We start from the raw sequence: 16,862 nt of genomic DNA on the forward strand, positions 1-16,862 counted from the left end.
GCACTCATCTCCCTGGAATACATATTTCCTCATAACCAATGGGCTGTCCGCTGGCGTCCGCACGCAGACGCGCTCCGAACGCGCCTCTCATTAATTGCGCTAAAAAAAGCAATAAGCCGCGTGTGATTGCCGTCTAGGCCTCTGTTTAACCCTTTCCTGGTTGTGACCGATCTCTCCAGGGCTCTGTGCTCCAGCAGGGGGTCAGGAACGGGGGGCCTGGGGGCTGTCCAGTCTCTGCGTGGGGGGGGGGGGGGGGGGGTAGAGGGTTCGCTGGAATGTCCCGGCTCGCCTCTCTAGCAGGACGCACATTCGCACACGGAGAGGGGAAAGCGGCGCTGGTGAAAGAGTGAGAACTGTTTGCAGTTCTCATCGAGGCCTTGGAGCAGCATATATCACCGCGGCGACAAAGTGAGTGGGCCCCTTGTGGGCCCGTGTGATTTGTGTTTCTGGACACATGTTAATAGAGCACCCCCTAGGCGTGGAAGTGTCTCACCAGACTCACACACTTATATGCCAAAATGGCCACAGTGGCTTTTTTGGCAGGTATATTCCCGGGCCATGGCTGAACTGGGGTTAACGCCACAGATTACAGATGGGTGTGTTCTGCGGCTGAAATGGGAAAGAGGTGCTTTAAATCAGTACACAATCCAAAGACCTCTCATAAATCTACTAAATGGGCCGGGGTGTGGGCAGTAAAGCACACCTGCAAGACTTATGTAAGTCTTATTAAACCATAAATTGCCAACATCAGCTCTTGCTGGGGCTGCTCCCTGCTGGAATAAATCTCGTGGAATGCCTGGCGGAGGGGGAAAAAAAGGCAGATAGAGAGAAAGAAAGGACACCGAAGGTAGACCGCAGCCTTGCCGTTTTATGATAGGCGGACAATAACACACCTGATTGTAACTGACAGCTTAACATCTTCTCCAGCTGTTTAGAAAGGGTCAAAGGATTTTCCCCAGCAGTCTGTTCATGGGAATAGCCTCCCCCAACCCCCCCGTCCCACCCCCACGCGACCCCCTGTCTGAGGCGCGGGGCCGTGATCCGGACCTCTCGCCCGGTGTCACGACGGTGTCACCGTTCTCAGCGGCGGGTGGCGTCTCGCTTCGGCGGTTATTCCACCAAACACGCGTGTTTCTGGAGCGCGCCGTCGAGGTTCCCACAACACCCCCTCTGTCACACGAGACTTCCTAAATTTAACATCGGCGGAAAATGAAGCCGGCGCGCAGGCAAGACAAATACCGCCGCTGGTGATTTTGAAATATTAAAATGGACACTGCGGGTCAATATATCCGCCATATCCACCACATTCGCCATCAGAGCAGATCCAGTCATTCATGAAATGGACTGTTGTGTAAGGATATTGATTTTCACACGCTGTTTGTCTTCACAGAGTCCTCCACACTTCTTTGGACACCCCTCCTGGATTTCATCCCAGGTTAAGAATGCATTTAAAACATTGGTCTCATTTTATTGAAGGCTGTTTCTGATTTTTTTCAGTGTGTCTACTGTAAATTTGGGCCACAATAATATGCGCTACAGTGTAACACCTGACAAAATGGCCTGACTATTAGAGCCTGTGTGTAATTTCACATATGCTGCTGATTATCTGAGCTCAGCTTTGAGTGTAGGCCGGCTATGGAGTCGATATCACTCCATAACACACCGGAGCTCAGGACCTAGCTAAAGGCCCCTGGTCTCGTCAATAGAGGGAGTTCACAGCGTACCCTCATTTTAGGGCACTTGCTTCGGAAAGCAGGGAGCTCATTGGCGGAGCTGTGACACAGATGATTTTTTTAGTGTACCCTTGTTTCAGCTGAGACGTGCTTGCAGTTCACTGTTTGTGTTTACAGAAAGGGATGACCGAGTGAATTAGCAGGGGAAAGGTAAACAGTGTTTTTTAAAGGATGTAGCAGACTTGTAATATTTGAAGTCTGGTTTGCATGTGAGTGTGCTATTACAGCGCATGGAGAATGTTTAAGCCTCGCGTCAGTGCGCGCCGCCTCTGTACTTTATATACACACTTGACAGGCCCTCACCGCTCCCAGCTATAAAGGAGCTTTTGTTTTCCTTTTTTAATATTCCTGCACGGCGCAGATGAAGAAGTCTGTCAGTGTCACACACATCCGTTTTTGGGGGTTATTCTGCCACATTGGCAGGATGAGTGAGTGAACATGGTGCTTCCAAAGCTAGTTTAAATACAATTTTATGCTGACATTCACCATGAAAAAAAGTATGCATTCCTGGTGTATGTCAGCAAAAAATGTCATAAAAAAAATTTGGTATAGGTTTATCTGTATAGGTAAATCAAAATAATGTATGATACAGTATTTCAGTATTAAAAATAAAGTCATATTTTTATTTTTGGCTTTGATGAGTGGTCAGGCAGACAGGTAGATGAATGAACAGACGTATATATTGTTGACAGTTCAGTAGTCGGCTTTTCGGATAATCCCCACTTTCAATTAACCCCGTTTAATCCCTGTTGGAGGGTTTCACTAATTCCAGTGACTGTCTGACTCCTTATAACATGAATAAAAAAAGTCAAATAAAAATGTCATGTGTGTTTTGTTTACAGTAGGTATGTATTTCTTAAAATGGAAGTGTAATTATTTTTAATAGCTTTCTGTTTTGATTGGCGGTTGTTTAAAAACGAGTTAGAACCAGGAAGAACAGACCACCCTCCTTGTTTTCCCCTTCCCTGATGGGAAGATTTGTCTTTTTCCAATCTCTGGCCAAGATAATCAACGCTGTCCCAAACACCTGCGCTTCAATTGCTCTGACCTGCTGCCCAAATGAGAGCAATTAATGACAATTACCCTGCAGGTGACACAATGCAGACATTAACTGATAGGCTGCTATTAAAAGAGACAATCAGTTTGTCCAGCAGTAAATATGTAATGATTACAGCTGCAGCCCAGCAGGAGAGGAGTCGCCTCAGTAGCGACGCCATTTACTCCTGTTTGCCCCGGGTCCGTTCCGTTAAACAACCTCACCAAACTAGAATGGATGGAAGGAGACCCCCGGGGCTGATGGAAGCAACTAAAAAAGGTATATAATTTCTTATCTGCGGTGCTTCTGTTGGCTTCTTGCGATGGAGGATGGCTGCACTGTGTGTTCTCGTGTTTCAGTGCGCTAATGATTTAGCGTTATAGTTACTTATCGTGGCACTGGTCCAGTGGCTCAGTTGCAAGAATATTTGCTGATTAGAGTAGTAGTGCATCCATGCCAATATGATGTTGTACCAAAAGAAACTAAAGAAGAATGAATGAGATAATATTTATCTGTTGGACTCTCCCCAAATCTGAATGAGGCCCAAAATATATATATAAAAAACCCCACAAATCTCAGAGTGGAGAAAGAAGCTAACTAAACTGAACTGGGGATTTTGCTGCTATGCTATGAAGTCATGCAGCAACAAAACATGGCTAAATTCTGAATAGCTGGTCTAGTTCCCTTCAATGGTTTTGTAGGAAATGGGACCGCAATCACTACACCATAGAAACTCCAGGGATGACGGTAAGGGTGGTAGCTGACCGCATGGGTCTGAACACACTCACCCTCCAGGCCTCTGACAGCCCCTCTTCAAGTACAGTTCCACTTCCTCCCTGTCTCTCAGAACATAACTCTCTTTATATCCATATTAGCATAAAAGGCACAAAGACACTTGAGTGGGAATTCATTTTGGCTTTCCCCTTGATAGGAATGAATAGTTCTGTTGCTGCAATTCTCAGACAAAGCTGACTATTTCACAGTCCACAACTATTAATATTAATATGCCGTTTTATTTAAAGGGAGAGCGCATGGATGGAGCTGTATACAGAATATCATTAAAGATCACGATACGTTTCTCATGAGGGGTACACTTGAATGAATGCTTTGCCTTGCTGTTGTGATCTGTAAAATTCAATTTTTATACAATGCAAAGTTATTTTCCGAAAGACAGACGATAAACAGACCTGAATGGGTTCTGTCTAAAACCATTAGAATGTTAGATTTGCATTTTTCTTTTCACCCTTTTGAGAGAAGAGAATAAAAAAAAGGTTCAGTGTTGAGTGGTAAAAAAAAAAAAGAAGTTATTTTTCAAGAGCATATTGTCAAACTAATATGCAGCCAATCGGATGGGAAGTGTGATGCTGTCCATCATCTAAATCCTGTAAACAAAGCCAGTGGTTGTCACATTCTCCCAGTATTTCAGCCCAGCCTTGATATGATGTCAGTGGACAAAGCGGACCCTGCCTCTCCTGACACATACTAATGGGAGGAACTGGGATGACATGCTCCCAGACTCTCAAAATGCATTTCCAACATGGAGCCTTTGTTTTCATCACCAGCTCCATACAGTAGACTGGACCACTTGTTGTATTGGCGAAATTGTATTAGAGCTTGTATTAGAATGAGGCTGAGAGGAGGAGTGTGTGAGTACGTGTGTACTAAGGGTGAACTCCACAGGTTGTCACCCTGACTCCAGCACGCAGCTCCAATCTGCACCACAGTCCTTATTCCATGTCTGTTACTGACCTGTGTTTATTATGTTCAGAGAAGACTTGAAGGTAGTCCTGACTGAAAGTATAGCCTCTTAAAAAAACAAAAACAAAAACACCGTGGGTTAGTGAAAAACTATATTTAAATTTTTTTGTTTTCTACTGTTATCTTTTTTATGATTTAAAAAATTCCATGCGAAAGAAGGTCATGTAAGTAGCAGCACACGAAAGCCACGGAGTCGTGAGCGGCCCGTTTCCTGCGGCACGCCACGGCACCCCACTGCCTGTGTGGCTGTGACAAACGGGGCTGACCTGTGTGTTGATTCGCCTTGGCGCTGTTTGTGCCTTCCCAGCAGAGCTCATCTGGGCCTGGGTAATATTCCCAATGAAAATCTCATCATTCTGGTCAGGGAGGCAGGCCCGCTCCTTAAGAATCACCATAAACTCTCATAATTGCTGCATTAAACTTCAGTTTATTATTTTTCTCCAGGTGCAGGTATGCGGATGATATGAAACCCAAGTGCATTTACATACAAATTGAAGATTTTTATTAATCAGCCCTCTAACAGGAATCAAACGGCAACACTCCATCAGGTCTTTAAATACATTTGGTGACATTTTTACCATGCATTAGCATGATAGGGCAAGCGGAATATAATGTACCAATGATTGCTTTTCCATTGAAAGCACAAACGGTTTCATTTTTCCTGTCATCTCAAATAAGTGTTAAAGAGGGTTTGGAGGCTATTGTGTAAGCGCCGTATGCTGGGGACTTGAGAACGCTGATGGCCATATTAAATAACCATTAGTGGCTAAGCTTAGATCATTGTGACATCCGCCTCTCCTGAATTTATTCTGTGATTTAAAATGAAAGCAATCTGTGCCGGGTTTCATAAAGTCCTCCAACCCTCTCCATTTTTCCTCAAACAAAATGCATTACAACAGTAATTTTGGGACTGTTAAGATAACTGCCGTTAACAAGCACTTAATTAAAATGTACAATAAATAGCCGGCTGCAGCCTTATCTTTTCTCCAGAGCACCGGCAGTAGGAGACTCCAATGCTCAGCCCTGCTGTTCCTCAGCTCGTTTGCAGATTAATTGCTTCTCTGTCTGGCGAAAGCCTCTTCCTCTGCAGCCAGATCGTAAATAGCCAGATAGGGACTTTATCAATCAAACCCTACCTCACCCATCTCCTCCATTCAGGGCTGTCTGCTCCTCTCAGTGAAGAAAACAGGTTATGGAGATGGTTCCAGAAGCATCCATTATCAGAACCTGCCGTGGTGAACTAGAGTAGATCCAGCGGTGAGAGGGGTTTTGCTGTGTGTGTGTGTGTGTGTGTGTGTGTGTGTGTGTACGTAAGTGCATGTGGGCCATGTGTGTATGCCTGTGCGGGGGTTTGAGCAAGTGTGGGGGTGTGTGTATGTGTATATGTGTGTTTTGAAGTGTGTGTGTGGGAGGGGGGTTGTTTGTGCATATGTGTGTGTTTGTGTTGTGTGCCTGTACGTATGCGCATTGTGGGTCGTGGGTGGTACGTGGGGATTAGTGGACCTTCAGGAGGAGGAAGCACATTGTGAATCGCAGATGTAAATCAAAACGCAGGCCGAACATAAAACGTGAAATAGCCGGAGGAGTCCCAAGAAATTCAGAGAGGTGAACCGAATATTTGCAGCAGTAAAATTTAACAGCAGTCATCACCTTGGGACGGAATTTTACAATAACGCCACAGACATGTGGCTACGGCCACATCCTCGCAGTTTCATGGACTTTGGCCCCGCGAGAGAAACCTCTGAACCTCTTGTTTTTAAAAGAAAGAAAAGAAAACACGTAAAAGCAAACTTCCCCGGGCAGGGCTGCACCCTGAAGCTTTACTCCTCCTGCCTCGCTCCATTAACCCTCAGATAATAAATCTCTTATGAGCGGTCGTGCATGTAAGCCACCCAGATACATGCCTACCCATTTATATCCCAGATGAAATGTCCTGTTTGTAAAGTGGTACCACAATTAATCTATAGGAGATCATTTCTCATTATACTCATATTTCATGCAACACTTTGATTCACTAGTTGTCATTTTTTTCCCTCTTAGCTGCAGTCTGGAATACAAATAAGCTGGAGAAAAAAGAGTGGAGAAATTGTAACGATGCGAGTTGCAAATGATTGCTATCATATACATTTCCAGTTTGATTACTCATGTTGCATTCAATACGACGACAATTTCAATATCTGTAAACCAGATGGAAATGGACGGTTACAAGTGAACAACAGTGAAACATTAGAAATGAAATGTCTGACTGAGTACATAGTATATCTTGACACCGGGATCGCTAAGTAGGCGAGTCATTCCAACCTATTTCCTGGTAATGAACCCTGACTGCTGTTAAATAAACAACAATTTTGTCGGGGGAGTTTAAACAAACATGTCCTCGCACATGTCACATAGATTTCAAACCGTCACCTTGTTTTGTTTTCGGCCCTTTTCACCGTGGGACTCCTGTGGGGAATTGAGAGCGGTTTCCGCCGGTTCGGGTGAAAAGTTCCAGTGACAATGCTCAGGGCCGAGGGGGTTTGGGGACTTCCAGGGGCCTCTCGTTACGGTAGCTGTTGTCCTGCTCTGAGCATGACCGGTGTTGGGGAATTCTGGAGGAAAAAGAGGCCACGGGCCTCCGGTCTGGCAGCCAGTAGGAGCGGGCCTACAATCAGAGCTGTTTGTACAAACCGAGGCCTGCGGCCTTATCTGGCAGGCAGATCAGACGTGTGTGTCGGTGCCGTGGCTCTCATCAGCTCGGCTGGAATGATTCATAAAGAGGCAACTTGATAAATGTTATTTTAAGTGAACAAATGGGCCTGCAGATGTGTACATGCTGTCAGTGCGACGTGACCACGGCCCGACGGGGAAAGAATAACAGTGGAGCCGGGTCTCCAGCTGAACTGGAATCGGAGGTAGCCAGCGTCCCGCTCCCCATCTGCCATAAATCAGCGCCGGCCCGAGCTCCCGCTTGCGGGGGTCCACCTCAGGCATCTGTGTGGATTGGGTTTCAGGAGCAGGCAGAGAAAGTTAAGGAGCAGGGGCAGGTCCTAACTAGAGCCTCCGGTCTTTTACGTCCGCTTTTTTGAGATGCGGAGGGGCAGCTGAAGAAGGAACCGGGAGCCCAGCTCTCTTGTCTATGAGAGAGAGAAAGTAGACAACACGTTGTGGCCTTCCAATACGCAGCTACTTGAGAACTAAAGCGCATTTTGCACCTAGATTGGAAATCATTCCCTTTGCCGTTCAGATTGCAGGTGCAGAAAGCCGTCATGACCTGCTGTTACACTCCTGCTATCTCCTCCAACCCCCACCTAGCGTACCTCGCAGAGGAGATGAGGCTGATCCATGATTTGTGTTGGCATGTTTGTGAATAAATACAGTTGGCCTACCAATGGTAATTCAACATAGGATATATTTTCCATAAACAATTTGCCCCTCATTGATTTCCAATACTTTTGAGAACGCGTAGCCGTGCTCCTGGGCCCTCGAGATGTATCAAGTGCTTATTCCCACGGTGAAAGGCTTGACAGGGGGAGTCATATCTCGCGATCAAATGTGACGCCCTTTATTTATTGGCGTTGAGTGGTCCACTCATCACCGCCTGATGCGCCATTACGGTCCGAGGGATGGACCTGGAGCCGGCTGCTGGGATTGGTGCGCTCTTCATAAAGACTCCTCTTCCTCGCCACTGGGTGGCCGTTGTGTAGACTGTGGCCTCGCACTGACCATGCGCAGCTGATGGATGTACAGGGGATCACAGGCCACGGCCCAACATCAAAACAAGCCTCCGCTGTTGATGCCCCCCGATTTAGTCACCCAACCGTCCTAGGATACGCGTTCCTGTCTTAATTATGTCACTGTCAGCTGACCTGGAAAAGGTTTTTGTTTTCGCTTGTGTATATTGAGGGTAGTCATGGAGAGGTCCAAAGACTCTGCACTTAAGGGACTTAAGAATGTATCGATGACCTCTGATTGATTTATGCAATGGGACTGTTTGTTTGCTGTCTGGCATATGAAATGGCTCTCTTACACATTGTTCTGTAAATGCAAGGGCTGAGTGTTACATACTGAAAGCAGCCTTTTGCGTTCTAACAGCAGACGCACGCTGATTGATAGAGGTTCGATCTGTTCACCAGAAGCCTGTATGTTCATGTTCGTGCTGGATGGCATTGGTTCAAGCAATACAGCTGTTCTATCTTCATCCTGTCAGGACATACACCTTGTTAACATGAGAATTTTAATTATTTCACTGGAATCTGCACTGGAGCCCTCCCCTGCTAGCCTTTCAGCCAGGCTGCGTCTCGGGGTGAAATGTATCTGGTAGGATCCTCTGCACTTTTAGAGCCACTGGAATCTGTGCCATCCACGGTATTCCTGGACTTCACATCAGTGACATATTCAAACATGTTTATGTTTCTTCTGCTGGCAACAAGCACCTGTCCTGGTAATTTAGCAATATTGATATATATATATATATATATATATTAACCACAAAACCATGAAGCCTAGCCTTTCTTAAGGTGCTGGATTTGTAGAGGTAAAATGCGAAACTAGTTGCTACTGCTTTCTGGGCACTCTAGGCGTGTGCATGCATGCTCTTTATGTCTGTAGACAGTAAAGCGTTGGGAAGCGTGGTCTCCCAGATTGCTTGCTGTCGTTGAGGAGCCTCTTTGATGTACCTTTTTGCCAGGTTGGAAATTGTTGGCTGGTGAACACTGCAGATGGTGAGCGACAGCCCGCTGACTTAGCCCGCTCTCAACATACGAGCGCACATAACCACCCGCTTCTTCATGAGGCGGCTTTATTGGTTCCTCTCTTTTGTTCTTTATTTTAACAATTCAGTCTTGAAAAGAATATACGCAGTCACTGAACCCTTTATTAGGTAGACCCGTACACCGGCTTGTTAAGGCAAATATTTAATCAGCAAATCATGTGACAGCAACGAAATGCATAAAAGCGTGCAGACATGGTCAAGAGGTTCAGTTGTTTTTCAGACCAATTGTCAGAATGGGGAAGAAATGTGATTTAAGCGTGGAATGAGCGACTTTGAGCGTGGAATGATTGTTGGTGCCAGACAGGGTGGTTTGAATATCTTAGAAACTGCTGATCTCCTGATATTTTTATGCACAACAGTCTCTAGAGCTTGTAGAGAATGGTACAAAAAACTGAAAACATCCAGTGAGCAGCAGTTCTGCAGGCAAAAATGCCTTGTTAATGAGAGAGGTCAGAGGAGATGGGCCAGACTGGTCAAAGCTGACAGGAAGGTCACAGTAATGCAAATAACCACACATTACAAAAGTGGTATGCAGAAGAGCATCTCTGAAGTGGATAGGTAAGTAAGACGAATAAGTCTAAAAAATATGTCCAATAAAAACCTAATAAAGTGTATAGATATAGTGTGCTCCATGAAAACACATATTATTTTCTTCATTTGGCCCTGTACTCACAAATAATGTTATATTTGTGATCAAATCAAATCAAAGTGCATATTCCCAGCTTTTATTTAAGGGTATTCTCATACACTTTGGTATTACCACATATACATTTCTGCACTTCTGCTACATAATCCTCTCCATTTCAGGGCACCGTAATGTTTTGGACATATTAATGTTAAGTAAATGGAGGTGGCATAGCCTGCTGCTGCTTGAAGTCTGTGACCCGTAGACATCACCAGGTTGAGTATCAGTATCATCTCTGACTTCTCCTCAGCTCCTGTTTGTTTTTAAGGGGTAGTTGCCTCAAGTTTTCTCCGCAGCACATGAAACACATGTTTAATTGGATTCAGATTGGGTGAATTTTCTTTATTAACTCCTCAACACTATGTTTGAGGTGGCTGTTTTGCTGTAGGATGAAGCACCATCCCGTGAATTTGGAGACATTTGCTTGAGCAAATAAGATGCTTCTGTACACACCAGAATTAATGTTGCTACTGATACTAGCAGCGCTGTCATTTCTACATGTTTAAACCGAAATGTATAAATATACCCTTCAATAAAAGCTGAGAATCTTTAACCACATGTGCTTGGTTACAAATATAAAATTCTGGAGTACAGTGTCAAATCCCCAAAAAAGTATTTCTCCCAAACATTATGGAACTCACTGTATACAGTATATGCATGTCTGTCTACACATAGCTGGTGTGTACATATATACACATGCATATGTCAGGACCGGCTTCATGTTTAATCTATTAAACATAAGTTTTGAGTGGAATGCACACATTATGCATGCTTTATTTCATACCAGCCCCCCAGTTCCCCAGTTCTCTGGTATTGCAGTATCTCTAGCGTGAGAGTGAGAATTGATGAGAGCCCTGGCATTCGGTGCTCCTGTTTGGTGATTGCCCTTTGTAGGATAGGATATCACTCTGCTGGCAGCAAAGAGCTGTTAATTTTAGGTCTGAGTCACCCAAGTAACTGGATCCCTTAAAGAGCATGGCCTGTTTTGGGGGGAAAAAGAATGCTCGTCACTACATAAAGCACTTTACCTTGCCCGCATGATTGTCCCTGCAGTCTTGGTGCCCTTAATTGGTTTTGTAACCAGTTACAGGAGAGAAGAATCCGCTCTTTATCGTTTGGAACAGAAACAGTTTCAGTTGCTCCCTGTTTTGAGCTATTTGGCTTTTTTTATACTCTTACCAGGATTGCACAGAGTATAGGATTATGTAGGACTGCATTGTTCAAATAGGTGATTATCCAAAAGCGATATGAGAATAAAGCGTGGATTGTTACTCTCGTTGCTCAGGAGCTCAGGAAAGTGAGGGTTTTTAAAATACAGTTGAATTATCTGTTCATGGAATTTGTCTGCAAACTCAACAAAAGTACTGTTTGCCTAGTTCTTATCTCAGGAAAAATGTGCAGCATACATTTTATTTCACTGGATGAAAAGAGTCAAACATAAGCACCATTTCAAGGTTATTGAAGCAGCACTGCACCCGGGGTAAGCTTCTTGTCAGGTTCAGTTTGGTTAGGTTTGTATTAAGAGCAAGAGGACTATTATGATATAACGTATCTTGCTCTACAAACGTGTATCAAGATGTGATGGTCAATATTTTCTGTGGGGAAAATTAACTAGGGATATATTGCAATCTAGAAAACCCAGGAAAATGAAATAGAAATGTTGCAAACATCGCATTTGTAGAACAATGATGTGTAAGAAATCAGTTTACACTATCAGTATTACCTTCCACTCCAGCTTTATCCCAAACACCAGCTGCAATGGTGTTGATCCTGACGGCCCAGTAGAAACACAAACAGAAACACAAACTGAAACGCACAGGGTCACACATGCATAGCTCTGGCACCAGGTCCTCGGACTCCTGCTGCGCACAAAGGATCATCTCGATGAATGAAAGCGGCCCTTTGAAAATACTTTACCCGGAGATGGTACTTACTTGAAGTCATTTATCGGGTGCTGTTTGATTTCTGTGTGCGTGTGTGTGTGTGTGTGTGTGTGTGTGTGAAAGTGAAAGAGAGAGAGAGTGAGAGTTGTTTTTGGAAATACTCCTGGAGATTTGTTGGGTGACAGCCTTTGTCATGGTGTGTGACACGCTGAGCTCCAGACTGCAGCTGTACATCATATGCAGGTTTGCTGTGTTCTCCCTACAATACTACACACACACATACACACACACACACACTAACACACACACACACATACACACACACACACTAACACACACACACATTCGCACACACTCACACACACACACACACACACACTAACACACACACACACACATTCACACACACTCACACACACTCACACACATACACACACACATTCGCACACACACACACACTAACACACGCACAGATTCGCACACACTCACACACACGCACACTCACACACACACACACACACACACACACTAACACACACACACATTCGCACACACTCACACACACACACACACACTAACACACACATACACACACACACACACACACACACCCATACGTACATTCTTTGGTGTATGTTGCATTGTAAAAGAGGCCCAGCCGTCTCAGCTTGCAGTGACAGCAGCGTGATAAGTTCTATTGCCAGGGAGAACAAGGTAGTCTGAAGCAGTTAGAAGCGCTCCCTGGCACAGTTCACGCTGGAGTGAAGTGTGGCAGCGCGCGGGCGAGTTGTGAGGCCGCGCGGTGTCACCCCCTCCCAGGCACCGGGAGACGACAGTGCCTTCTTACCTCAGGCAACATTTCCGTCTGCCGTTAACTGAATTACTAGATTTGATCAAAACACTTTCATAATGCAAACAGCATAACGTGGCTATCCAAGTCTATTTATCTGATTTTTTTTTTTCTTCCCCCAAAGAGTCATTAAAACATCACTGGCTGCATTAGCAGTCTGTCAGTAACTTGGAGCTCAGTGATATATTATACTCTAGGTATGTTTACGACGCTGTTCACGATGCTGTTTTTTTTGCGTATAAAAATTTACAGCTTTTCCAGACTCATCTCCTGAATCTATGTACTGTTAATTGGTAGAAATTGGGGTTGGACTTGAATGTTCATAAAGAATGGATGGATAATGGACACTATGGATCAGTAGATTAACTTAATTCCTGATCTGTGTGGCATTTTCTCTAAACATATATTGAACAACCAGACTATTTACAGGCCTCTTGTTCATGATTATACTTCAGGGCGGGGTTTCCTGCACGTATTTCAGTCACAAATTTCAAGGAAAAGCCTCTCCGGAAAGCAAAATGGCCTTTCTCCACTTCTCCCAACTTCAGACCACAGTTGGGGCTCATTCCAATCTTATTTTATCTGCCTTAGTCTCCTTCTTACTCGACTGAGCCGGAAATCGATCGAGGTCCGCCATCTTGAAGGACATTTTAGCCGGTTAAATGCTCCTTAAAATAAGTAAAGTAAGAGCTGCTAGGAGGCTCTTGACGGATTCTTGAGCAAGGAAACATGGGTGCATCCTTTGCAGAACTATTTTCCAGAGGGTGTGACATATAAATGATCAACCTGTGGATTTACCTCTCCCCATCTAGCACATCTCTAATTGTAAGATGGCTTCAAATTGATGCCTGAAAGAGCAACCATTTGCCTAAAACACATTTTCCTGGTTCCTCTTTCCTCGCCTCCTTTCCTTGCATCCTCCCACGTGTGGAGCAAGGAGCCAGGAAAGGCCGCAAGGAAAGGAAGCAAGAAGGTGAAAATATGTGAATGGTAAAAGAGGCGTAATTGGTCACTCTCATACGCCGCGGAGCCCGGCGGAGAAGCGGCTGGCCCTGAAACGTGGGCGCGCATGTGAACACGCCCTGGCGGGCCGGCGCATTAATCTACCTGGCACCGCGCCCCGTGACGCTGACGTGTGTGATGGCTGGAGCGCGGGCCCCTGCCCCCCGCCACGCAGGCGTGCGGTAATGGTATGCAGGCCTTGTTGTGAGTTTTAATCAGCGGCGTCTGACAGCCTGCTCCCCTCGTTTCATTAAGGGGATAATCCGGCAGGTCTGCCGCACTGCTGGGCCGCCTCGCGGTCGGGAAATTGATTGCTCTTTGTTAATGGCAGATGGTTAAGGGCCAATCCGAGCTGACACTTGGCTGTGACCTGCTGCAGGAGGTGGAAAGTCACTCTCCGCACCCCCGCGCTCCTCCCGGGCTCCTCCCCTACACCTCCACCCCGCTGTGGTCTCACCCTCCCACCGCACACGGACCAGGCCGCACAGGCAAACTTAACATCCAGCACCTAAGTGCTTAGCGTATGGCAGAGGGCACTAAAAGTGCTCAGGCTAATGAATCCATTCCGGTCCGGAGTCTGTCATGAGTCTGCGCCGGGGCGGGTCATGCAGGAGTTACATGGTTAAGAGTAGCACACGAAACTCGCACTCGCTCACTAACTCTTGAGAACAGATGGAGGCTAAATATTACATTCACCACGGTTCTTATACCCAGTCGCGTTATTATTTTGCAGCGCTGCTGTTTTCCATTGCAAATCTGGAGGGGGGTGAGGGGGAGGGGGTGTTAAGTGAAGAGCATGGAGAGTCCTTGAGGAGCCAATAAGCAGGTTTAACACTGATAATGATAAGCTCTCCCTCTGGCTGAGGAACTAAATGTCTGCGTTCTGCTGAAAATAGACACAGGCTCCGTTATGGTGAGGAAGACCATGGAGAGCTCGGAAAATCGACCAGAAGGGGAGGAAGGATCTGCTTGTGTGTCAAGCCTGGGGACCTTCTCTACCTGAGGGAATTCTCGGGGGGGGGGGGGTGAAACACTGACCAGAAAGAATTTCCACATGCATTATTTATCTTGCCATATCAGCCTCAGCCTACATGTCTGGTGCTTCTCCTCAGAATAAGGAGCGCGATTGAACAACAGAGGAAGTGGAGAGGACCAGGAGGAGTCGGGGGGTGGGGCGAAAGGGCGGCGCGTGCCGTTTCATGTTGGACACAACAGAGGAGAGAGGACCTCGTTATGCCAACGCGGCGAGCGGAAGGAGAGCCTAGCGGGGACACGGGAGCGGGGGCGGGCGACAGGAGAGGAAGAGCCCCGCTGGGGGTCGAGGGCGTCGGCACCTGCGCCAGGTGTGCGCGGAGAGCAGCCTGCCCGCGCTGTCCGCGTTGCTCCCGTTACGGTTTTAACGGTCGAGGAGAACGCCGGGGACGGTGAGGAGCGGGCAGGTCCGGCCGCGGTTTCCTCGCCTACACGCTCACTTCCCTGCAGCGCTGGAGGCCAGGGGCGCGGGGGACGGATGGAAGCACATGGCTCATTAAAACACAGGTCGTTCCAGGAAAGTCAAGCAGAGCCGGGTGGCCAGGTCCAGGGAGTCAGCAGAGAACAGGTTTGCTTTCCTGTGTCAGACATGACATATCGGGTTGCTTGCAATGTGAAATGTGTATAAAAATATACAGGTCCCCCCCTCGTAGTTTTTAGCTTGCCCTGCCCTTCCCCATGATGATATGGTCTGCTAACTGCGGTATGGATTTGAGGTGTGGGCGAGGTTAGGGGGCTGCTTTCTCAGCCCTGGGAGCACGACGTCACACCCCAGGGTCTTCTCAGAGGCAATGCTGAACAGGTGTCCTGTCTAAAACCACTAAACTTTACTGTAACACTGTGAAGCAATGCCAACTGATCCATTTAACTCCAGCCTTCTGACCTTGGTCCATATTTGACTGGTAGACTTAGGGTTTCAAATTTAATTACACGCATTCAAGCAGAACTGTAACATGCATAACCACCGCAGCTACTAATATTACCACTTACACTGTCATTACCCAAGCTACTTCTGTTTCCACCGCCATCCTTAATGCCGCTGCGGCTAATAATGATCTTTACATCTGCCTAAAGACCTGCAGCTCTTCTCAGTGGCTGGGATATGGAGATTTGTATGGTGTGTTAGTTACACTCAATGTTATCTGCACCTTTGTGATGAGCATTAGAATTGCTTGAGGGCGCAGAGTGCTACAGATGGGACTGTGTCAGAGTCATGGAGAGAGGTTTAGGGTGTCGTGTGGTGCGCTTAGTGGCCCTCGTCTCCGCCCCAGTGCCTCGGTCCTCTCCCTGTGCCCTTTTCGGTGCCATGAGCTGCCCACGGCCTGGCACCGCGGCCCGAAGGGTCTGTCACCCCTGCCTTTTGTCGCCCCACCAATTGTGACAATCAACGCTTTCCAGAGACAAGAGCACCTAATCCTATTACGGCTGCCTCCGTCAGCCGGGAAGAGGCAGGGCGGCTTGCCCGACGTAAGCCAAAGGAGCAGCGAGGAGCCTGCCCCTATCGCTGTGAAACCGCGTTAGGTTCAGGCACAATAGGTGTGTAATTTCAGGTTTTTGTTAAGCCAAAATCCAATCACATACATGACTGGTAGATCACAGAAAAACACGACGGGGAGAAAGAAAAGGGGGGGGGGATGCTTTACCTCACACAAACAATCTCCACGCACTTTCAACGCCGCCGTCGCCTGCCGCTAACTCCAGATTAGCTGCTCCCGCTCTCCAGCGACCGGGACGCCCGCATCTTCGCGCGCAAGCGTGGGCTTTAACATGCAGAAGAGCCGGTCTGCGTGCGCTCCCCTGAGCAGTCCCTCAGGAAAGGATCCATTTCATCGTTCTGAAGGTAAAATAAACTAGACACCTATAAATACATAGATATATGCACACAGAGACACAACCAAACACAAGGCCTCAGTAGACTTAAGTACTCCAGCCTGCTGGGGAATATGCTAGCATGAGCGCAGAGACATTCCCAGTTAACCACATCACGTGCTGTTTTGGCAGACACTAAATTCTTAATGAAATTGGATTGATATATTTCACAAATACATGAAAATGACATCACTTAGAAAGTCTCTAGATAAGATTCTTTAGTTCAATACAAATGAAGATCTGGGACATTTTACAGTTTTT

Source organism: Conger conger, chromosome 15 (assembly GCF_963514075.1).
Source record: "Conger conger chromosome 15, fConCon1.1, whole genome shotgun sequence".
Lineage (NCBI taxonomy): Eukaryota > Metazoa > Chordata > Actinopteri > Anguilliformes > Congridae > Conger > Conger conger.